The sequence below is a fragment of the Zea mays genome, chromosome 4 (genome assembly GCF_902167145.1).
Source record: "Zea mays cultivar B73 chromosome 4, Zm-B73-REFERENCE-NAM-5.0, whole genome shotgun sequence".
Taxonomy (NCBI): Eukaryota; Viridiplantae; Streptophyta; class Magnoliopsida; order Poales; family Poaceae; genus Zea; species Zea mays.
In genome coordinates, this window is record NC_050099.1 from 90,441,735 (window position 1) to 90,466,808 (window position 25,074).

A 25,074-nucleotide genomic window follows, 5' to 3' on the forward strand; every position below is an offset into this window, starting at 1 on the left:
GCAGTACTTTGCCAGGAAGCCACCACAAACATTGGAGAAACTGCTCCAGAAGATGGATGAATACATTCGAGCTGACAATGACTTCCGCCAAAGAAGAGAGGAAGCATTCAGGTTCTCTGAAATGACTAGGGGCTTCGGAGGAAGATTTCACCCGAGGCACGTTAGGTCAATTCATAACTCTGCTCAAACTGATGATCGAGGGAGTCAGCAGCAAAGGCCACAATACTCTTCACATGCTTCGGGCCAGCAGCAAAGTTCTTTTCGGCCGCCAGCGCCAAGGGGCAGAGGCGCCAGGGGCTTCGGGGGAAGGTTTGGAGACCAGCCAAGAAAAATTTATTGCCTATTCTGTGGTGAAGACAAGGGCCATACCACCAGGATGTGCCATGTTACCATCCAGAAACAGAAGGAGATAGCAGAAGCAGCAGCGCAACAAAGTCAGCCGAAGCAGGTTATGCACACTGCTTCGTATCACTCGCCTTATATTCCAGAATACGTAGGCAACCACTCTGCAGCTTCTGTTGCTTCGGCGAGCCAACCCCAAGCATCTTGGCAGCAGCCTCCACCGCCACCGCCGATCCAGCGAGGGCAGCAGCCAGAAGGGAGCCAGCACAGTCATCTTCAGCGGGATTTCAGAAAGGAGTCTGAAGCTCGCACAATCAACAGCACTGTGCCAGAGTCGAAGCACATTTATTGACAAATATCCTACCTCAACAGCAGTTCTTTCGCATTTTTTACATACAGTATTACCTTTTTGTTAATAAGGAACAATTATGAAGAATTTAAATGTCTTTTATTGAATTTCAAATTCCTTGTAATACTTTCGTCTTTTACCATAATAGAAATATGTTTTTTTCATAGGCTTGAGTTGCCGAAGCATACGAATTTATGCTGATTTGAAGGACCTTTCTATTACCAAAAATTTGATCTAACGGACACAGTACAAATTGTTCGATACAGTAAAAAGTCGTTCCTAAGGGAGCGCAGTGTAAGTTTTCTAAACCTACAGCGAAAAATAAACGTTGATTCCGCTGAAAGTAAAAGGCGAAGAAGCTCCTAAGGGAGGCTTACAGCGAAAAATAAACGCTGATTCCGCTGAAAGTAAAAGGCGAAGAAGCTCCTAAGGGAGGCTTACAGCGAAAAATAAACGCTGATTCCGCTGAAAGTAAAAGGCGAAGAAGCTCCTAAGGGAGGCTTACAGCGAAAAGTCAGCGCTGATATAAAAAGTGTGTGTGCTTTATTACAGGGATATGTATCTGCGGCACAAATATCATCTTGCATAACATAACATCATCACATCATTTTTGCATAACATAAGCATCATACAACATAGTGCATCTGGAACAAGAAAGGGATACAGTGTTGATCTTCGGAGCATATTTTGGAAAAGAGAAAATCGTGCTAAGGCACAAGACGAATCGAGACGAAGAGTAGCCTCATTGGAGAGGCAACACAAAACTTTTTTATAGCTTCGGAGAATATTTCACGAAGTTTGGATGTTCTTCATCAGAGAAGCAAACAAATCCTTGTGATATAGAAAAGATTTTCTTCACGAAGCATGAAAAGAAGGGAAGGTGTTTTTTCGCCGAAGGCTCAAAAAATGGTATGTATGCAAAGTTTCATGCATCGTAAAGAATTAAACTATAAATAGATTATATATTACATTTAAAGTTACAATATATTACACATTTTACGTTTCAGATGTTTCTACAATAGCATTCAATCCTCTATAAACACTATCTCTGCAGCTTCATTCAATAGTTGGTTGACAACCTTGTCCATAATGGCTTCGGCCATTTTTCTAATTTCATCGTCCCCCTTCGGGTGGGGGCCCAGAGATGCCTCAGCAGGTTCTGAGGGAAGAAAAGATACGGCTATATTACTATTACAAACCGCGATAGAGTCTGGAATTAAAAATTACAGCATGATAAAAACCACTAATTAATACCTATTTGCCCTTCGGGCTCTATACTTTTCTCGGCAGCTTCCTCTACTTTTCTAGCATCGTGGATGCCTTTTTCACTCCTTTGAATAATTTCTTGCGCCAATTCTCGGCCGCCGTTATCCCAGATATCGGTGAAGAATTTCCCACCAACCATGATTGCTTCGGGTGAGGGGTCTTTAATGTCTTCAGAGGACAAGGTAGCTTCGGACTGCGCTAAGGATTTTACATGGTCGCAGCCTTTCCTCTCCAAAACAGCAGCAATCCCCCTAGCACCCGAAAAAGCGCAGATGTCACCACGGCTATTCAGGATTTCCTCGAAGGCCTCTGCTTCATGACTGATCCATTCCATTGGACCTTCAAGATTGCCTCTTGAAAAATTCTCTTCACTAGAGAATGCGCCAACGCTGGCGAAGCTAGATTTTATCTTTTTGACGCACTCTATGGATTTAACATAGCATTTCCTCTGGGATGCACGAAGCTCTTTAACACTTATCTCTAAATGATTGGCCAATTGATCACTAAGCTCTCGTTTTGTTTCTTCAAGTATACGCTCTTCTTTAGCTCTAGCTAGCTGTTTCTGAAGATCTTTAATTTCACGTCTTTGGGCTTCGGCCTGGGCCTTTGAGGCAGCTTCGTCCTTTTTTACCTTGTCCACCAATGTAAGCAGAATTTTATCCTTTTCCAGAGCTTCATTTCTCAGTTTAATAACTTCTGATCGTAGGTTGTTGAATGCAATTTCATAGCTCTCGTCTTCGGCATTCTTTTGTGCTCTCAATGCGTTGCTTAGAATTAAACCCTATATGTAAAAAAAGGTTGGTATAAGAATAAAAGAATGAGTTACGAATTATAAAATTTGTAAACATCCAATTCCCATACCTTCAGGCTATTGTACGCAAGACTATCCGCAAGATCCTCCTTCGTCATAGCACATAATCCAGCTTCGAGCTTCGGAAACCCCATACTTCTAGACATCTCCCGACAGACGGATAATTCTTTATTGTCTGGGAGGCAGTATAGGAAATCTTCTTTGTTCGTCCCATTGAACACTAGTGCCCCCTTCGGATATTTCAATTCTTTGGCATAGTGATTAGCTTCAAAAACTTCTTCTTCTGATAACTTTTTCCCCGAAGCATGACGCACGATATAATCGTATATTTTGGAAGATGCTTCGGGGACAGCAGTATCAATTTCTTCAACCAAAGTAGGCTCTGACATTTTCATTTCTTCAGTTGCCCTTGCAATTTTTGCTTCTTCTGCTTCCAAAGGTATTACCTTGGTTGGTTCTGAAGGCCCGGTTTCAACTTCAGTCTGTTGCTTTAGAGCCTTAGCAACGGATACTTCAGCAAGCGCCTTAGAAGTTTCAGCAGTCTTCTTTGGGGTTGTGCTTGGAAGTTTAATTGTTTCCAAAACATCTAACACATTAACCATTCTTTTTCTTTTTGGGGTCACTGTTGGCCCCTTTTTAATTTTTGCTGCTTCAATTTCTTCTGAAGGACTTAAAATTTCTGATATTTTCGCTCCCTCAGTTGATGCTTTTGCTTCTTCCATCTTTTCTGTCGATGGCGCTTCGGCCAGCTCTTTGGTTTCTGGTAACAGAGTCTTTGGTTCCTCCAATTCTTTTGTTGTTGGCACTTCGGCCAGCTTTTTGGCTCCTGGCAGCGGAGTTGATTCCTTAGCTTCGGGGGCCGAAGACGTTTCACTGCCGAATTCAGGCACTGTGGCTAGTTCAATGTAACGTGGCCGGTGTGTGAGAACTTTCACCCTTTTTCTCTTCGGCGCTGGCTCGCTAGGAGCAGCTGAAGCAGTTTCTTTCGCAGAAGCCGTACCTTTCCTTTTCTGCCCCCGCACTGGATAATGGTAGTCGGGGTACACGAACCCAATTGCATCAAAAACTTGGTTCAGTCTTTTCTTTCTTCGGCCTCTGAAGGCTGCTGACAATGCAGTATCTTTGGCCTTCGAATATACCCCAAGCAATTCATCACTTACAGTCTCAATGCTCTTTAACCAATCATCATCTGGTTCAACGAACTTGTCTCCATACTTGAATGTATACTTCAGCCTGACTAGCCCACCTTCGTCAGTTTCTTTAACAGTTTCTTTCGGCATTTCCCAATTATCTGCAAGAGGCCATACTCTGAAGGCAATGTGTTCTTGTATTAAATCCCTTGTCCCAATAAAAGAGCAGACTACGCCGAAGGCCCGTTGGCATTCTTCGGCTGCTTCATCCATTTCTACCTTCGGTTTCTGGAGTCCGAAGCGCTGCCAGATGGGGCACATGATGACATCCTTAATATCCTCTTGAACCTTCAAATCATTTTTTACATAGAACCATTCTTTCATCCATTCTTCGGGCCATCTCTTACGAAAGGTGGGCACGGGACAGCTTGATCCAGAGCGAGCGCCGAAGCTGTAGCAACCAAAGTTGTTATGATATTGCTCTTTACCCCAGGGCTTCGTTTCGTATAACAATTCATGAATATTGCAAAAACTTTTCGCACTTGGCTCTAGGCCCTGACTCTTCACAGCCCAGACGAAGATTCCCATTCTTATTATTGCTTCAGGGGTAAGTTGATGAAGGTAAACATGATATATTTTCAGAACTTCTACCACAAATCTGCTTATAGGGAATTGTAGCCCATCTTTTAAAAAGCTTCGGAAGATAACGACTTCATCATCTCCGGGAGTCGGCACAGTTTTTTCTCCGACATCTGCTCTCACAATAGACATATCTCGAAAATATCTCCCCCTCATGTTTTCAAGGTGACTTTGCCCAATAGTTGAATTTCCGAAGACTGAATGGCTTGGTCGCCATGGCCGATCTTCGGAATCTTCACCCCCACTATCTGCGTCATAACTGTCACTATCACCAGTATCTTCAGATAAACCTTCTAAAATCTCCCTTGTAATCTTCTCTGTATTCGTCTTTGCTATTGACTCAAGAAAACTCAGATGCATCTCTTCAGAAAGGCTCAACTTCATTTCGGCAGCAAACTTCTTCTCCTCAGACATCTCTTCGGAATTCTTGCCTCTCGTTTCCGAAGCTTAAAACTAAGGAGAAAACCAAATATTTGTGGGCAGAAAGCTATTTGAGCAGGCAAAACAGATGGCAGGAGAGCGTGCCAAATAAATTGTGGCGAGCCCCTATTTATAAACCCATTATGTTGGAGACTGGAGGGTCCCATTTGCCAATGACTGTTGCTATTCTAGCAAAAGGAAGGTGTTTTTTCGGACCTTCGGCTCATAGCCTTTGTCCATTTCGCAATCTGAATTTATCATTCTAACAAATTAATATTGCGAGGGGCTACTGTTGGGGGCCTTCGGCTTCCGAAGGTCCTCAAAAACATGATTTAACAATGTTTCTGGAGTAAAGTACATTAACAGGTATCTTCGGACTCGGATCAGAGCCACAGTATGAAGAAGCACAAAGAACACGAAGGTTGGCGCAAAGCCGAAGCTGTGTGTAGAAGAGCTTCGGGATAACGGCGGAAAAGGAAACCGACTTAAAGATGAAAAACCAGATTAGACCTCGAAGAATTATCATAGAGTTATTGATAAATGTAAAGGGCAATAATGTAATTTTGCATGGGCTGCGACCCGTGCCTATAAATAGGTGAACAGTATCCCTGTACTGTTCATGCAGACTTGGCATTCACTTTTGCGCCACACTTGTATTTTCTCTCCTTCAAGCCGAAGGTACATTTGTAATTTATTTTTGTCTACATAAGTAATATAAATAGAAGTATATTAATAATAATGTTTACAGAAATCATACTACCTTCTGTATTTTGTTTGAATATTCTTCATTCTTTACTATAATTATGAAGGTACGTCTTTCATGACCTTCGTCCTAAATTCATTATATCCGAAGGGAAATAATGATTAGGAGGACGAAGGGCTTTTGATATTTAACATTTTATGTTGCCTTGTTCTTGATTCATAGCATTTGAGAACAAGTCTCCAACAGGTCTTCCTCTTCTTCTTTGCCTGTCGAGCTGTAATGCAGTCCTCCTGGGAGATAGCCATGTTGACCAACTCATTGTAGCTGTTGGCCCTGACGATGTTGAGATGGTCACGGAGCTTAGTGCTGAGCCCCCTCCTGAACCTATCTCTCTTCTTCTCATCTGTGTCTGCGTGATACCCAGCATACTAGCACAAGTCATTAAAAGACTGGGCATACTGCAACATTGTCCCGTTGCCCTGAGTGAGTGCCAAAAACTCATTGAGCTTCCGGTCCATAATCCCGGCTGGTATATGGTGTCCCCTGAAAGCTGCCTTGAACTCTCTCCACTCCACCTCTCGATCCTCTGGCTGCATGGCAAGAAAATGGTCCCACCAAGTCCTTGCGGGTCCACGAAGCTGCTGGGTGGCGAACCTGACTTTAGTGACTTCTGAGCAAGCTCCATGGAGTAGTGGGAATTTGGATTCCACCACTCGCAACCACACATCTGCATCAAGTGGGTCCTCTGCCCTTGTGAACAATGGGGGCTGGGTACTGAGGAACTCCTGGTAGGTAGCTGCCGCGGGGTGATGCTGATGGTCTCCACCACCATAGTGCTGAGGTGGTGGCTGACGCTGAGCTAGCTGCCTCAAGATCTCATTCTGCTGAGCCATCAGCTCCTGCAGAGTGGGAGGCGGTGGCGGCGGTGGAGGAACGCGCTCATTCTGGCCACGCCGCTGCCTCCCGGCCATCTGAAAAACCAGATACATACTTAACACCATATCTCCAAGTTCAAGCTTTAATCGCGGCGAAAAAGAGTCAAAAGAAAAATGATAGACTCCAACTCCAACAAAAGGATTTAAAAAGGCATAAATTTTTCCTTCCAAATTTAAACTGATAACAGCATCCATCAAACATGCTTCCAAGAGAGTTTATCATGATTACATCAATTGTCCCAAAAAGACTCAACTCTATCTAGCCTAGTACCCCAAGGGTGCAAAAGCTAAGCTAGCTGCGAGGATTCCTACCATCCGACTTCTAACTCTGTCCTGAACACCTAGTGAGCGAACGAGGCAACACTCGACTCGGGGGAAGGTGGTCTCCCTGAGCCAGCAGTGTCCACACTAGAGGCAGGCTCCTCTCCTCCCTCGATGTCGACGTCCTCGTTGGCCTCCGTGTCCTGGATCTCCTGGTGATGCATATCCAGGTGCTCATTAGCCTCGGCAAGCTGCTGCTGGGTGTTAATGAGCTGATCCTCGAGAACCTCGATGGTGTTCTCCCTGGTGCCCACTAATTCCTCCAACTCCTGGATATCAGTGGATAGCTGCTCCACCTGCAAATCCTTCTCCACCATCTCAGTGGACAAATCAACCACGAGCTCCTCTCTGTTGTCCAGGGTGATCTTTGTGGCTTCCAACAATGCCATCAGATGGGACATCGCCTCACCGCGCATCACTTGCAGACGGTACAGGGCATTCATGCACCGTACGGTCAAGTGCGCAGTCTGTCCTGGGTAGATGGCCCAGATATCCTTGGCATGCTCCACCCTATCCTTCCACATTGGGTCGTCCTCCCTTTCGGCGGGGAACAAGCCAATGGGGTGGGTAGCCAGCTCCAAAGGATGGAATCCGCAGAAAGTGGTCAACCCGTGAAGAGCGATTGCCTCGATCGTGTCCTCAGCTCGGTATCCAAAGGACTCAGAGTCCAAAGAGCGCTAGCCTGGCTGCAGGGGATGAGGCTCCAAGGTCATCCTCACCCTACAACTGGGCACTCGGTGCTTCTCGAACTGCTGCACCGCGTACTGAGGGGGTGTCGCGTATCCGGCCCCCTGAAGTACCTCCCACAAAATGCGGGGAAAGCCCTCTCGTGCAAGCCCGTCAGTGTGGGACAGTGTATTTCCGTCCTCTGAGGATCCGTGGGAAGTCATCTGTGTACGGTTAAGCGTAAGTAAAAGAAAAAGAATTATAAAAAGAACAAGAAAAATAAAACTCAGCCTTTCTCTAGTTAAATAAAAAGGCACTGGGGACCTAGTTGATTATTATCTTGTCTTTAAGTCCTTACTCAGTTATCCATTTGCTTAATTAAGCATGCATGCATGCTCGTCCTGAACGACCTCACCAATATAAGGGGATAGGGAAAAACTCCCATCCCTTAAGGTGGCCTATAGGGCCTAATTACGTAGCCACCTAGCTACCCTTCTATCACCCTAAGGCTTCACGTCCTAGGTCTATCCTGCTCGTTCTACTATCTATCCAACATTGTTTCTATCAAATTTTATTTTGGAAAAATGATGGTATTTACATTTTATTGATTCCTCTGTGGTGGTACAAGCTCCGATACCAGTTGTGGCGGAACTGCCCGAATTATTCCAACTTAAGTGTCTAAGTCCCGCCTCAGAGGCTAGACCACACTTAAATGGGAATAACCCGTCAATCCCTCGGATCTAGTCCGACACGGCCACTGACAGGATCAAGTACCACAATCTCACTCGATGGTGAGTCACAGAGCAAATACAATAAAGCATAAAACCATGCATGAAAGAGTATTAAATTATTACATCATCATCGGAGTTTTGCAAAAGTAGTCTTCATTGTTCGAAGTGCAGCGGAATAAAACTAACGGTAATTAAACGGAGAGATGTGGAAGCCTGTCCCATCACTCCTCATGCTCCTCCTCAGCCGAGGTAGGGTCCCACTCGACAGTCCAACCCGGTGGCAAGATGGACGGCCAAGTCACTCCAGCAACCATTTCCTCCAGAGAACCTGTAAAAATTATGCCACAAGCAAGGCTGAGTATGCTAATACTCAGCTAGACTTACCCGGTGTGAGGAGTCTACTCCTCTACCTCTAGACATGCAGCTGTTTGGCTGTGGGGTTTGGTTGCCAAAGGCACTAGCTGAGTTTCTAAGTCAAGTTTTAACTTTGTCAATTTAAGTGTGACTCTCTTAAGGCTAAAAGTGTACTATCTGCTCATACATAGTAGCAAGCATTATTAGCAATCAACAGCTTACATCAACTCATCACATTTCCACTTGTTACTCAATGTAGCAGCATGGATCAAGCAGTCTCATTAGCTGCGAGAAGCAGCCGATTCGAATCGAGTTTTTATCCTTTCAAGGTAAACCTAAACACACGACATGCAGGGGGCACTCCGTCCCCACACACATCAACCGTCCCCATCGATTCCCTGGCAACAGATCAGGGCTCACCGCCTTGGCGTATAATGCCTCACTGACCCCGACTACCGTCGTGCAGTGACCGCACTTGTACCCACCATAACCGGAATGGGAGACCACGTCTCAGGTCGCGTGAGGGGTAAAGTCTGCGGGCAGGTTCACTCAGGTACTAGGCTTACCGATTTACCATATTTCTCGGTATGTGTTTAGTACGTTCAAACGCTTGACACACGGTACCACACCTTAATCCTTATACCAATTTTTATCCCGTGAACAACCAATCCCCATGGATTGTTGTTCACCAACCAACCTCATTATGATAAGAAAGTGGATACAGCCAATTTCCTGACCTCGCGCGGGTGCTAGAAAAATCACTCGTCTTCTACCGAGATCCTAATTAATAAAGCAGCTACTCGACCTAGCATACTAGTATTCATCTCAACAGGATTCCTGAGATCATGCAACTAGGGTTTCAAACAATTCCTACACCTAAGTGCACAATCAAACCTACAATCATTAAGTGAAGTAAAATAGCATAAATAACAGGTTATGCATAAACCGAGGCTTGCCTTCCAAAGCAGTGGCAGGCAGGTCCTCTGGTGCAGGCTCTGGTGCTGGGTCCGGGGCTACCTCCTGAGCAGCTCCTTGCTCCGGCACGAGGACATACTCTCTGTCAGCAAGGTTGCAGTCTATCGAATGCAATGAACATGTATGTCATGATTATGCAGGATTTAATAACATTATGCTAAAAAGAAGCTAAGTCAAGAAGTAACTTAGGGTTTCTTAGTCATGCGGGGCTTCCAGTGGGTTATGCTTATTACTTTTTAGGCTTAGGTTTTCATTGAGGATAACATAGTGGATTTGTATTGTCTTTATACATTTCAGTGGACAAATTACAAGGGTTACTAGGATGACACTAATTACCATTATTCATTTTTCCTTTCTTTAATTTCTCCTTATGGTTTCTAGTGTAGGTTTGAACTACGACAGTGGTTTAATATTTTCCAAAAACTCTGTAAAAATTAGAGTGAGTTGTCATTTGCTATTCTAGCCTATTTTAAGGATTTGAGGCTCAACATATAAAGGCTATGCTTAATACAAAAAGAATAAAAACTGGGTAAATGAGCCACTTTGTACTACAACTCTTAATTAGAGGTGGGGTCTGCCCTAAGGGTTATTTTTGTTGGCATCTAACAGTAATAATAGGCTTCTGTGCCAAAAACCACAGAAGGCTAATTGGTGGTTATTTAGTTATCATTTTCTAAAGTTTAATGTCAAAAAGGCACTTTCTACTACATTATCATTTGAAAAATGTCAAACAGCAGATTTCATATTTTTCCTAAGTTCTTAATAACAAAACATTAACTATCCCAAGAGTGGGGGTGTTTTCACCTTGGGGTTATTTTTGTAGGGTTTTTCTAAGTTTTCCTTGTTTTATTTAAATAAAAGGTATCCCATTTATTTTATACTAAACCAGAGTATGATAGATTTTCCAGTGAACTACATTGAATAAGTACCTTAACAAAAATAGGGGTGCCCTCTGGTTCATTATTTAAATCACATTTTCTATTTTTCTTAACCTTAAGCATATTATAGAATAAGTGGTAAAAACTAACTTAATGGAGTGGACAGAGAGGTTTAACATTTTTAAACAGGTCAGTAGGTAGATATAAACTTCTCCAAATTTTTCTAACCCTAGTCAAATAGCACAACTATTTTTCTTTCTATTATTGAGCTTTTGGCCAAAACTATAATTAAATCAGAACCTTAAAGTTTTCTATAGTACCTAGGGGGTTTTATATTTTTCTTAAGTAGGTCACATTAATTAGAGTCTGGCAAAATTGGTTTGACCAAATTTGGATGAACTAAACAGAAGTTATGAGTTTTAAAGTTTCTGTTCAAATTAAAAACAGATTTAATAAGAGTTTCCTGGAAAAACTATTTACACCGAGGTCCCTGGGTTAAAGCTAAATCAATCTTCGCAGTTCTACCCTTGCGCCACTATTCCCTTGAGTCGCTTACAGTTCAAAAAGCCCCCTGACCTTCTCTTCCTCTCACCCGCAGTCCTTCCCCCAATGTAAACAGTACCCGCGGGAAAGAAAAGGGTGGCGCGGCTTACCAGCGGCGAGATAGGTCCGGCGAAGGGCAGGGTTGGCTCGGGGAGGCTCTGCGGTCACAGCGATGTACGGCTCGACGGCGGGGATGGCCGGAATCGCTCGGTCCTCGTGCGCAGGCGGGTGTTCTCATCGGCGGCGAGTGTACCGGCCAAACCACGGCGACCTAGTCCAATCCAACGGCACGGTGAGCTTCCTGGGGTGATATAGAGGCTATCTGTGCAGTGAATCGAGAAATGGCTCAGTGATTTACCCGGTCCACGCACTTCGGCGGGGTTGTGAACTCCGGCGACCGTGGACTGGCCTCTCCGACGAAGTAGGCTTTGATTCCTCGCTCGGGGAGCTTCACTGGGGCGTGTACACTCGTCTCCGAGGGTCGGACGGGGTTGGGAAAGGCTGGGCTGGCCGGTCAACGGTGGCAGTGGCTCGGGTGGCCGCGGGCACGTCGCGCACGGGCAAACGGCGGTGAACTGAGCTCCGGTGAGGTTTGAGCGTGCGCGGAAGAGTGTAGCCGACGCCTGGGTGGGCTTTATAGGCGCGGGCGCGGGACAGGGCGCCGGCTGGCCGTTGGCGCGACGCGGGGCGCGCGCGGGCGTGCTCTGGCGCACACAGAGCGCGTCGAACACGTGGAGCTTTCATTTTGCCCGTGTTCCACAGCTCACCCAAGTCGCAAACGTGAGAATCTTGGCAAAAATCCGGCGCGAGTCTTTTCCTGGCACCTAGGGTTGTCTCTCATCCGTGAGCTGCCATGGCAGATATGGCCTAGATAGGGAGATCTCTGGTCGCCAAATCGGGTGTGTCACACTGCCCACTTCGCGACAAAAACCATGCCAAGGCATGTCAAACGTCCAAGTCTCGGGCTCAGCTTTTTCCAGTGGGTGCCTTGGGTGGTATGCCACATTTTTGGTATAGGACATAGGTGGATTTGGTGCCAGCTTCGAGGTGAACACGACTGATCTTTAGTGTAGGTGTAGTTTTTAACTTAGAGAGAAATAGAGAGCTCTAGCTCTCTCTCCACTTGGAGATTTGATTTGGGGTTTCTCCAGGGGTCTTTTTGCAATATTTCCCTCCCCTAATTGCTGGTTATAAGGTTGCTTAAGGTTTGGGTAAAGATTACTCATGTTTTGCACATTTGCTCACTCTCTTTCCCTTCTTATCCATAGTTTTGATTAACACATGATCTCCAAAGTTCTTATGTGTTGCCTTAAGCCTCTACCACATATGATCACAGTCCTTAGTGCCAAGGTGTGCTCTAGCCATGGTAACACCTGGGGTGTTACAGCCCTCCCCCCTTAAAGGAATCCCGTCCCGAGATTTTAGGTAGAGTCCCTTGGAGGGTGCTTGAAGGTGTGTTGGTGCTACTCTTTCTTTATACTCAAGTTTCTCTTGTTAACTGCTCTTCGAATGTCATTCTCTTTGCAACTTCAGAAGGAAGCCCTTCTTAAGTTAAATCCACAACTTAGACTATCCTTGTTATCTAAGTTTTTCTTATAATTGAATTCAAAGGGCAGGTGGGGGTGGGGTTCTGGGGTTACGTACCGACTCCTTTGGGCAGAAAGTCGGGGAAGCGAGAGCGTAGAAAATCCTCAGTCTCCCATGTAGCTTCTTCTGTTGAATGGTGACTCCACTGGACCTTATACATTCTGACCGACCTTGCCCGAGTTGATCTCTCCTTTTGATCTAATACCTTGACGGGGTACTCTTGGTAGGACAAGTCTGGTTCTATCTCAATATCTGGTTCTGGCAGCACTTCAGTGGGTAGGCGAACACATTTCCGCAGCTGAGATACATGGAACACATTGTGAACTGCTGACATGTGAGGTGGCAATTCCAGTTGATAGGCTACGGGTCCACAAGCTTCCCTGATCTCGTAGGGTCCAATGTAGCGAGGAGCTAACTTGCCCTTGATCCCAAATCTTTGGACACCCCTGGTGGGTGATACCTTAAGATAAACATGATCTCCCACCTCAAACTGTAGAGGCTTCCGCCTCTTGTCATGATAGCTCTTTTGCCTGGCCTGAGCAGCTTCTAGGTTCTTCTTGATGATCCTGACATTTGCCTCTGCTTCAAGTACCAAATCTGGCCCAAAAATTTCCCTCTCTCCTGCTTAAGACCAATTCAGTGGGGTCCTACACCTTCTCCCATATAATGCCTCAAAGGGTGCCATCTTCAGACTGGACTGATAGCTGTTATTGTAAGAAAATTCTGCCAAGGAAAGACACTTGTCCCAATCCTTTCCGTAGTGTAGTGCACATGCCCGCAACATGTCTTCCAAAATCTGATTCACCCTTTCTGTCTAGCCATCGGTTTGGGGATGATAGGCTGAGCTTCGTATGACCTGGGTCCCAAGTGATTCCTGCAATTGCTCCCAAAATCGTGCCACAAATGGTGCTCCTCTGTCCGAGACTATAGTCCTTGGTATCCCATGCAGATGAACTATTTGGTCAATGTAGATCTCTGCATACTTCTCTGTCCTGTGGGTGGTGTGCACTGGTAAGAAATGAGCAGTCTTAGTCAATCTGTCCACAATAACCCAAATAGAATCATGGTGCCTAGATGTATTGGGCAATCCCACTATAAAGTCCATGCAAATGTCCTCCCATTTCCAAGATGGTATGGGAAGGGGTTGCAAAGGGCCTGCTGCCTTCAAATGACTGGCTTTGATTCTTTGGCAGGTGTCACATTATGATATGTACATGGCAATTTCCCTCTTCATTCTGGTCCACCAATACAAAGATCTGAGATCATGGTACATCTTGTTGCTACCAGGGTGCATGGAGAATTTGGAAAGGTGAGCTTCATCCAATATCTTCTTTCTGAGCTCCGGGTCCTTGGGAACAACTAATCGATCTCCAAACCATAGAATTCCCTTGCTGTCCTGCCGGAAACACTTGTACTTTTCTGCCTTTTGCTTGATCATGTCTTTGATAACCTGAACACCCTTATCCTCAACCTGTGCCCTGACTACTTGCTCTTGCAATGTGGGTTCCACCGAAATATAATTTAATTCACCAGAAGGAATAACTTCCAGGTTCAGCTTGCACAGTTCATCACACAGGGTGGTAACCCTTGCATCCATGCTCATACAATTGCACTGGGCCTTTCTGCTCAAGGCATCTGCCACAACATTGGCTTTGCCCGGATGGTAATGCACCTCTAAATCATAATCCTTGATTAACTCCAACCATCTCCTCTGCCTCATGTTCAAATCTGCCTGAGTGAAGATGTATTTGAGACTCTTGTGATCAGTGTAGATGTTAGAGTGAGCTCCCATCAAATAGTGTCTCCATATCTTAAGAGCATGAACCACAGCTGCCAATTCCAGATCATGTGTAGGGTAGTTCTGCTCATGGGGTCTGAGTGCTCGGGAAGCATAAGCAATGACTCTGTTCTCTTGCATCAAGACACATCCCAATCCGGTACCAGAAGCATCACAATAAACTTCAAATGGCTTGGTGTTGTCAGGTTGAGCCAGCACTGGGGCTGTTGTCAAATGCTGCCTCAAAGTGTGAAAGGCATCCTCGCACTTTTGGCTCCAATCATATTTGACTCCCTTCTTCAACAGTTCAGTCATTAGTTTGGCAATTCTGGAGAAATCCGGAATAAATCATCGCCTGCCAATCCCAGAAAACTCCGAATTTGCTTCACTGTAGTCGGGGGTTTCCAATCCATCACCTCTTGTACCTTCTCATGATCCACCGATATCCCATCCTGGGAAATTGTGTGACCCAAGAATTTAATCTCCTTCAGCCAGAATTCACATTTAGACAATTTAGCATACAATTGATGGTCACGCAGTCTCTGAAGTACAGTATGCAAATGCTTGGTGTGCTCGGCTTCATTCTTGGAATAGACCAGAATATCATCAATGAAAACGACCACAAACTTGTCCAATTCTGGCATGAACACTGAGTTCATTAGGTACATAAAATAAGTCGGGGCATTGGTCAGCCCAAAAGACATCACCAAAAACTCATACAGCCCATATCTGGTTGAGAAAGCCGTTTTGGGAATATCACTGGTACGGATCTTGATTTGATGGTAACCTGAACGAAGATCTATTTTGGAGAACACTTTGGCTCCTACTAACTGATCAAACAGAACATCAATACGGGGCAGTGGGTATTTGTTCTTGATGGTCACCGCATTGAGAGGGCGGTAGTCAACACACATTCTCAAACTCTCATCCTTTTTCTTCACAAATAATGCTGGACATCCCCATGGTGAAGTACTTGGGTGAATAAACCCCTTGTCTAACAACTCTTGCAGTTGCTTTTTCAGTTCTGCCAATTCCGCGGGAGGCATCCTATAGGGTCTCTTAGAGATAGGAGCAGTCCCGGGTTGCAATTCGATGGCGAACTCAATATCTCGGTCAGGTGGCATCCCTGGCAATTCATCCGGAAACACATCCGGGTAGTCACAGACCACGGGGATTTGTTCCATTGGAGACTCTATCATAACGAAGGCACAGGAACGGGTACATCCCTGGTCGGGCAAATATAACATAGTTTCACCACAGGTTGGTGAGTGCACCTCAATGGCCCTGGCTGCAATATCAATAACTGCTTGATGCCTGGTTAACCAGTAAGTTCCCAATATAATATCCACGCTATCCAAACCCAAAATGAGGAGGGTGGTTTTAATTATTAGACTACCAAACTTTATGGGCACATGTCTGTTGATTTGATAGGTGGCAACCCTGCCTCCTGGTGTTGAAATTGTAATGCCCCCATCGGTGTGGTGAAAGGGCAACTGGCACTTGGCACTAAACTTGGCACTGATAAAACTATGTGATGCACCAGAATCAAAAAGAACAATAGCGGGATAATTTAAAACTGTAAAGATACCAGTCATGACGGGTGCTCCCTCTGGAATATCAGCCATGGTGGTGATGTTTAGCCTGCCCTGCCTCACTTGCACCTTCTGTCTCTTGCCTTGATTCTGATTAACATTCTGCCCCTGCCTCTGCTGGTTCCTGGGGCAATTCTTGGCATAGTGTCTGGTGTTGCCACATGTGAAACACCTGTTGTCATTTGCCTGGCGGTACTGCTGCTGCTGCTGGTTGTTCCTCTGAGCTGGAAACTGGGTACGGTTGGGTGCCTGCTGCTGCGGTTGTGGTCGGATCACCCATCTCCCTTGCTGCTGTTGGGGTCCCCTGCTCTGAGTGTCGGACACAATCCTGAAGCGTTGTGGCTGAGCTGAAGGTCCTGCCACAGGGGTCTTCCTCTTCTTCTCTGCCTGTCGAGCTGTAATGCAGTCCTCCTGGGAGATAGCCATGTTGACCAACTCATTGTAGCTGTTGGCCCTGACGGTGTTGAGACGGTCACGGAGCTTAGTGATGAGCCCCCTCCTGAACCTGTCTCTCTTCTTCTCATCCGTGTCTGCGTGATACCCAGCATACTGGCACAAGTCATTAAAAGATTGGGCATACTGCAACACTGTCCTGTTGCCCTGAGTGAGTGCCAAAAACTCATTGAGCTTCCGGTCCATAATCCTGGCTGGTATATGGTGTCCCCTGAAAGCTGCCTTGAACTCTCTCCACTCCACCTCTCGATCCTCTAGCTGCATGGCAAGAAAATGGTCCCACCAAGTCCTTACGGGTCCACGAAGCTGCTGGGTGGCGAACCTGACTTTAGTGACTTCTAAGCAAGCTCCATGGAGTAGTGGGAAATTGGATTCCACCACTCGCAACCACACATCTGCATCAAGTGGGTCCTCTGCCCTTGTGAACAATGGGGGCTGGGTACTGAGGAACTCCTGGTAGGTAGCTGCCGCGGGGTGACGCTGATGGTCTCCACCACCATAGTGCTGAGGTGGTGGCTGACGCTGAGCTAGCTGCCTCAAGATCTCATTCTGCTGAGCCATCAGCTCCTGTAGAGTGGGAGGCGGTGGCGGCGGTGGAGGAACGCGCTCATTCTGGCCACGCCGCTGCCTCCCGGCCATCTGAAAAACCACATACATACTTAACACCATATCTCCAAGTACAAGCTTTAATCGCGGCGAAAAAGAGTCAAAAGCAAAATGATAGACTCCAACTTCAACAAAAGGATTTAAAAAGGCATAAATTTTTCCTTCCAAATTTAAACTGATAACAGCATCCATCAAACATGCTTCCAAGAGAGTTTATCATGATTACATCAATTGTCCCAAAAAGACTCAGCTCTATCTAGCCTAGTACCCCAAGGGTGCAAAAGCTAAGCTAGCTGCGAGGAGTCCTACCATCCGACTTCTAACTCTGTCCTGAACACCTAGTGAATGAACGAGGCAACACTCGACTCGGGGGAAGGTGGTCTCCCTGAGCCAGCAGTGTCCACACTAGAGGCAGGCTCCTCTCCTCCCTCGATGTCGACGTCCTCGTTGGCCTCCATGTCCTGGATCTCTTGGTGATGCATATCCAGGTGCTCATTAGCCTCGGCAAGCTGCTGCTGGGTGTTAATGAGCTGATCCTAGAGAACCTCGATGGTGTTCTCCCTGGTGCCCACTAATTCCTCCAACTCCTGGATATCAGTGGATAGCTGCTCCACCTGCAAATCCTTCTCCACCATCTCAGTGGACAAATCAACCACGAGCTCCTCTCTGTTGTACAGGGTGATCTTTGTGGCCTCCAACAATGCCATCAGATGGGACATCGCCTCACCGCGCATCACTTGCAGACGGTACAGGGCATTCATGCACCGTACGGTCAAGTGTGCAGTCTGTCCTGGGTAGATGGCCCAGATATCCTTGGCATGCTCCACCCTATCCTTCCACATTGGGTCGTCCTCCCTTTTGGCGGGGAACAAGCCAATGGGGTGGGTAGCCAGCTCCAAAGGATGGAATCCGCAGAAAGTGGTCAACCCGTGAAGAGCGATTGCCTCGATCGTGTCCTCAGCTCGGTATCCAAAGGACTCAGAGTCCAAAGAGCGCCAGCCTGGCTGCAGGGGATGAGGCTCCAAGGTCATCCTCACCCTACAACGGGGCACTCGGTGCCTCTCGAACTGCTGCACCACGTACTTAGGGGGTGTCGCGTATCCGGTCCCCTGAAGTACCTCCCACAAAATGCGGGGAAAGCCCTCTCGTGCAAGCCCGTCAGTGTGGGACAGTGCATTTCCGTCCTCTGAGGATCCGTGGGAAGTCATCTGTGTATGGTTAAGCGTAAGTAAAAGAAAAATAATTATAAAAAGAACAAGAAAAATAAAACTCAACCTTTCTCTAGTTAAATAAAAAGGCACTGGGGACCTAGTTGATTATTATCTTGTCTTTAAGTCCTTACTCAGTTATCCATTTGCTTAATTAAGCATGCATGCATGCTCGTCCTGAACGACCTCACCAATATAAGGGGATAGGGAAAAACTCCCATCCCTTAAGGTGGCCTATAGGGCCTAATTACGTAGCCACCTAACTACCCTTCTATCACCCTAAGGCTTCACGTCCTAGGTCTATCCTGCTTGTTCTACTATCTATCCAACATTGTTTCTATCAAATTTTATTTTGGAAAAATGATGGTATTTACATTTTATTGATTCCTCTGTGGTGGTACAAGCTCCGATACTAGCTGTGGCGGAACTGCCCGAATTATTCCAACTTAAGTGTCTAAGTCCCGCCTCAGAGGCTAGACCACACTTAAATGGGAATAACCCGTCAATCCCTCGGATCTAGTCCGACACGGCCACTGACAGGATCAAGTACCACAATCTCACTCGATGGTGAGTCACAGAGCAAATACAATAAAGCATAAAACCATGCATGAAAGAGTATTAAATTATTACATCATCATCGGAGTTTTGCAAAAGTAGTCTTCATTGTTCGAAGTGCAGCGGAATAAAACTAACGGTAATTAAACGGAGAGATGGGGAAGCCTGTCCCATCACTCCTCATGCTCCTCCTCAGCCGAGGTAGGGTCCCACTCGACAGTCCAACCCGGTGGCAAGATGGACGGCCAAGTCACTCCAGCAACCATTTCCTCCAGAGAACCTGTAAAAATTATGCCACAAGCAAGGCTGAGTATGCTAATACTCAGCTAGACTTACCCGGTGTGAGGAGTCTACTCCTCTACCTCTAGACATGCAGCTGTTTGGCTGTGGGGTTTGGTTGCCAAAGGCACTAGCTGAGTTTCTAAGTCAAGTTTTAACTTTGTCAAATTAAGTGTGACTCTCTTAAGGCTAAAAGTGTACTATCTGCTCATACATAGTAGCAAGCATTATTAGCAATCAACAGCTTACATCAACTCATCACATTTTCACTTGTTACTCAATGTAGCAGCATGGATCAAGCAGTCTCATTAGCTGCGAGAAGCAGACGATTCGAATCGAGTTTTTATCCTTGCAAGGTAAACCTAAACACACGACATGCAGGGGGCACTCCGTCCCCACACACATCAACCGTCCCCATCGATTCCCTGGCAACAGATCAGGGCTCACCGCCTTGGCGTACAATGCCTCACTGACCCCGACTGCCGTCGTGCAGTGACCGCACTTGTACCTACCATAACCGGAATGGGAGACCACGTCTCAGGTCGCGTGAGGGGTAAAGTTTGTGGGCAGGTTCACTCAGGTACTAGGCTTACCGATTTACCATATTTCTCGGTATGTGTTTAGTACGTTCAAACGCTTGACACACGGTACCACACCTTAATCATTATTCCAATTTTTATCCCGTGAACAACCAATCTCCATGGATTGTTGTTCACCAACCAACCTCATTATGATAAGAAAGTGGATACAGCCAATTTCCTGACCTCGCGCGAGTGCTAGAAAAATCACTCGTCTTCTACCGCGATCGAAATTAATAAAGCAGCTACTCGACCTAGCATACTAGTATTCATCTCAACAGGATTCCTGAGATCATGCAACTAGGGTTTCAAACAATTCCTACACCTAAGTGCACAATCAAACCTACAATCATTAAGTGAAGTAAAATAGCATAAATAACAGGTTATGCATAAACCGGGGCTTGCCTTCCAAAGCAGTGGCAGGCAGGTCCTCTGGTGCAGGCTCTGGTGCTGGGTCCGGGGCTACCTCCTGAGCAGCTCCTTGCTCCGGCACGAGGACATACTCTCCGTCAGCAAGGTTGCAGTCTATCGAATGCAATGAACATGTATGTCATGACTATGCAGGATTTAATAACATTATGCTAAAAAGAAGCTAAGTCAAGAAGTAACTTAGGGTTTCTTAGTCATGTGGGGCTTCCAGTGGGTTATGCTTATTACTTTTTAGGCATAGGTTTTCATTGAGGATAACATAGTGGATTTGTATTGTCTTTATACATTTCAGTGGACAAATTACAAGGGTTACTAGGATGACACTAATTACCATTATTCATTTTTCCTTTCTTTAATTTCTCCTTATGGTTTCTAGTGTAGGTTTGAACTACGACAGTGGTTTAATATTTTCCAAAAATTCTGTAAAAATTACAGTGGGTTGCCATTTGCTATTCTAGCCTGTTTTAAGGATTTGAGGCTCAACATATAAAGGCTATGCTTAAGACAAAAGGAATAAAAATTGGGTAAATGAGCTACTTTGTACTACAACTCTTAATTAGATCTGGGGTCTGCCCTAAGGGTTATTTTTGTTGGCATCTAACAGTAATAATAGGCTTCTGTGCCAAAAACCACAGAAGGCTAAGGGGTGGTTATTTAGTTATGATTTTCTAAAGTTTAATGTCAAAAAGGCACTTTCTACTACATTGTCATTTGAAAAATGTCAAACAGCAGATTTCATATTTTTCCTAAGTTTTTAATAACAAAACATTAACTATCCCAAGAGTGGGGGTGTTTTCACCTTGGGGTTATTTTTGTAGGGTTTTTCTAAACTTTCCTTGTTTTATTTAAATAAAAGGTATCCCACTTATTTTATACTAAACCAGGGTATGATAGATTTTTCCAGTGAACTACATTGAATAAGTACCTTAACAAAAATAGGGGTGCCCTCTAGTTCATTATTTAAATCACATTTTCTATTTTTCTTAACCTTAAGCATATTATAGAATAAGGGGTAAAAACTAACTTAATGGAGTGGACAGAGAGGTTTAACATTTTTAAACAGGTCAGTAGGTAGATATAAACTTCTCCAAATTTTTCTAACCCTAGTCAAATAGCACAACTATTTTTCTTTCTATTATTGAGCTTTTGGCCAAAACTATAATTAAATCAGAACCTTAAAGTTTTCTATAGTACCTAGGGGGTTTTATATTTTTCTTAAGTAGGTCACACTAATTAGAGTCTGGCAAAATTGGTTTGACCAAATTTGGATGAACTAAACAGAAGTTATGAGTTTTTAAAGTTTCTGTTCAAATTAAAAACAAATTTAATAAGAGTTTCCTGGAAAAACTGTTTACACCGAGGTCCCTGGGTTAAAGCTAAATCAATCTTCGCAGTTCTACCCTTGCGCCACTATTCCCCTGAGTCGCTTACAGTTCAAAAAGCCCCCTGACCTTCTCTTCCTCTCACCCGCAGTCCTTCCCCCAATGTAAACAGTACCCGCGGGAAAGAAAAGGGTGTCGCGGCTTACCGGCGGCGAGATAGGTCCGGCGAAGGGCAGGGTTGGCTCGGGGAGGCTCTGGCGGTCACAGCGATGTACGGCTCGACGGCGGGGATGGCCGGAATCGCTCGGTCCTCGTGCGCAGACGGATGTTCTCGTCGACGGCGAGTGTACCGGCCAAACCATGGCGACCTAGTCCAATCCAACGGCACGGTGAGCTTCCTGGGGTGATGTAGAGGCTATCTGTGCAGTGAATCGAGAAATGGCTCAGTGATTTACCCGGTCCACGCACTCCGGCGACCGTGGACTGGCCTCTCCGGCGAAGTAGGCTTCGATTCCTCGCTCGGGGAGCTTCACTGGGGCGTGTACACTCGTCTCCAAGGGTCGGACGGGGTTGGGAAAGGCTGGGCTGGCCGGTCAATGGCGGCAGTGGCTCGGGTGGCCGCGGGCATGTCGCGCACGGGCAAACGGCGGTGAACTAAGCTCCGGTGAGGTTTGAGCGTGCGCGGAAGAGTGTAGCCGACGCCTGGGTGGGCTTTATAGGCGCGGGCGCGGGACAGGGCGCCGGCTGGCCGTTGGCGCGACGCGGGGCGCGCGCGGGCGTGCTCTGGCGCACACAGAGCGCGTCAAACACGTGGAGCTTTCATTCTGCCCGTGTTCCACAGCTCACCCAAGTCGCAAACGTGCGAATCTTTGCAAAAATCCGGCGCGAGTCTTTTCCTGGCACCTAGGGTTGTCTCTCATCTGTGAGCTGCCATGGCAGATATGGCCTAGATAGGGAGATCTCTGGTCGCCAAATCGGGTGTGTCACACTGCCCACTTCGCGACAAAAACCATGCCAAGGCATGTCAAACGTCCAAGTCTCGGGCTCAGCTTTTTCCAGTGGGTGCCTTGGGTAGTATGCCACATTTTTGGTATAGGACATAGGTGGATTTGGTGCCAGCTTCGAGGTGAACACGACTGATCTTTAGTGTAGGTGTAGTTTTTAACTTAGAGAGAAATAGAGAGCTCTAGCTCTCTCTCCACTTGGAGATTTGATTTGGGGTTTCTCCAGGGGTCTTTTTGCAATATTTCCCTCCCCTAATTGCTGGTTATAAGGTTGCTTAAGGTTTGGGTAAAGATTACTCATGTTTTGCACATTTGCTCACTCTCTTTCCCTTCTTATCCATAGTTTTGGGAGATAGGGTTAAAGAGAGGTCTAGGGTTTTTCTCCCCTCTTATCCAAGGTAGTAAGTGTGCAAGGATTAGAGTAATGCTTCTTAGGTCATTGACAACTTTGATTAACACATGATCTCCAAAGTTCTTATGTGTTGCCTTAAGCCTCTACCACATATGATCATAGTCCTTAGTGCCAAGGTGTGCTCTAGCCATGGTAACACCTGGGGTGTTACACCAAACGTGTGAATCTCGCAAAAACTCTTATGTAAGATCTCCTCTCTGCATCTAGGGCTACCTAGCTTGTGTGAGTTCCAAGTGAAGATCAGGTCTGGTTTGTGAGATATGGTGGCGCCAAGTCAGGGTTGTCGGCACTGTTCAACACAAGACAAAACTCATGTCAAATGGTTGTGCTTTGGTTTCAAAATTTTCCAAGGTTTGCCTTGGGGAATTTGGTGCCTTTTGTCAATTGGACCATATTGATTTGGCACCAGCAACTAAGTGAACACATCTGATCTTTAAAAGAGGGCTGAATTTTGACTTAGAGAAAAATAGGTTGCTCTTAAGTGCTTTCCATTTGGGTGCTTAATTTGGGGTTTTTGTGGGACTTTTTTGTAATAACTTCCTTACTATTTCTTGTAGGTATTTACATGTTCTTCAACTTTGTTAAGAGGTTTAGGTCATGAATTGGTAGTTTACTTAGCTCTCTCACCAACCCAATCTTGGAGCTCAACTGGCTCAAGGGGGTGTTTCTAGGGTTTTGAGCATTTTTCCAAATTGGAGGTGCATGAAAAGGCTAAGATACTCCTTCTAGTATGTTCAACACTTGATTAAGATATTACTTCTAAATTTTGGTGCTTCATTCCCAAACTAAACCACATGTGATAATAGGTCACAGGTGAATGTGTTGAGCTAGGCCCTTGGGTAACACCTGGGGTGTAACAGTGTGCGACCTCTGCAGAGGATTAGAAACGCGCCAAACCACCCTAAGCACCATTTCGAGGTGAGGAACTCGTTCCCATGCTTGGTTTACCATATTTCCGCCTGGTCTTAGCCAAGTTGGCCTCACCGGAGTCTGGCCGCACCCCGCATCGTGACTGGCCGATTTAGACTCACGCTGTGCCCCTGCGTTGGTCTATAGTGTTCCCCTTACCCTACCGAAAGCAATTCCAGGCCTTAGCTCGCTCGAAACCCCTCCCCGCGGTCGGGATTCCTCGCCGGAGTTGCTCGACCCGCCCAGAGCATCTCCCCGTCACCGTCCCCCCTTCTCTGGTCCCGTTCTCACGGCCGGAGTCTCGCTAGTGAGTTCGTCGAACCTTCCTATCCTGTTCCAGCCCTCATCGGTGACCCCAGTGTAACACCTTAGGTGTTACCCAAGGCCCTGGCTTAATATCTGCACCTATGGCCTATTATCACATGTGTTAAGTGGAAAGTAGAAGGCACCCAAAGCTTTAGAACCATGGCTAAACTAAGTGATGATCATGATGGGAGGGATACCCTAGCCTTCATGTATCTTCACCTATGAAAAAGGTTCTAAAACCCTAATTTCCCCTCTTGAGCCACTAAACCCCAAACATTAGATTAAAGGGGAAAAAATTAAGCAAATGACCAATTCATGGATTGAACCCTTTTCCAAAGTTTAAGTACATTATTAAATCTACAAAATATAGTAAGGGAGGTATTACAAAAAGGGCCTACAAAAACCCCAAAATTTAGCCCCAAGTGGAGAGCACCCTAGAGCAAGCCTATTTTTCTGTAAGTCCAAAATCAGCCCTAGTCTAAAGATCTGAAGTGTTCACCCTTTTGCTGTCGCCAAAACCACATGGTCCAAATAACAAAAAGTAGCCAAACTACCCAAGGCACATCCCTAAAAAATTTGAAACCAAACCAGGGTCGTTTGTCATGGTTTGGCATCCATTTTGTTGCGTTGTAAACAGTGCAGACACACAAGACTTGGTGCCACCATATCTTCCAAGCTAGGCCAGATCTCCCCTTGGAACTCACATGAACTAGATAGCTCTAGGTGCAGGGAAGAAATCTTACACAAGTCATATGGCAAGTTTCGCACATTTGGGAGCTCTACAAGTGCAAGAACTCGGGCAGATTAACACGGCCACGTGTTCGACGCGCCCTAGCAACACCAGAGCACGCCCCGACGCTCGGACCCACGCGCGTCGCGCCACGCTGCGTCAACCCCGCACCCACGCCCACGCCCGCGGCAATAAAGCCCACCCCGGTCTCGACCGTACACCCCCGCGCGCTCCCAATTCTGCCCGAGCATGAGTTCATCGGCG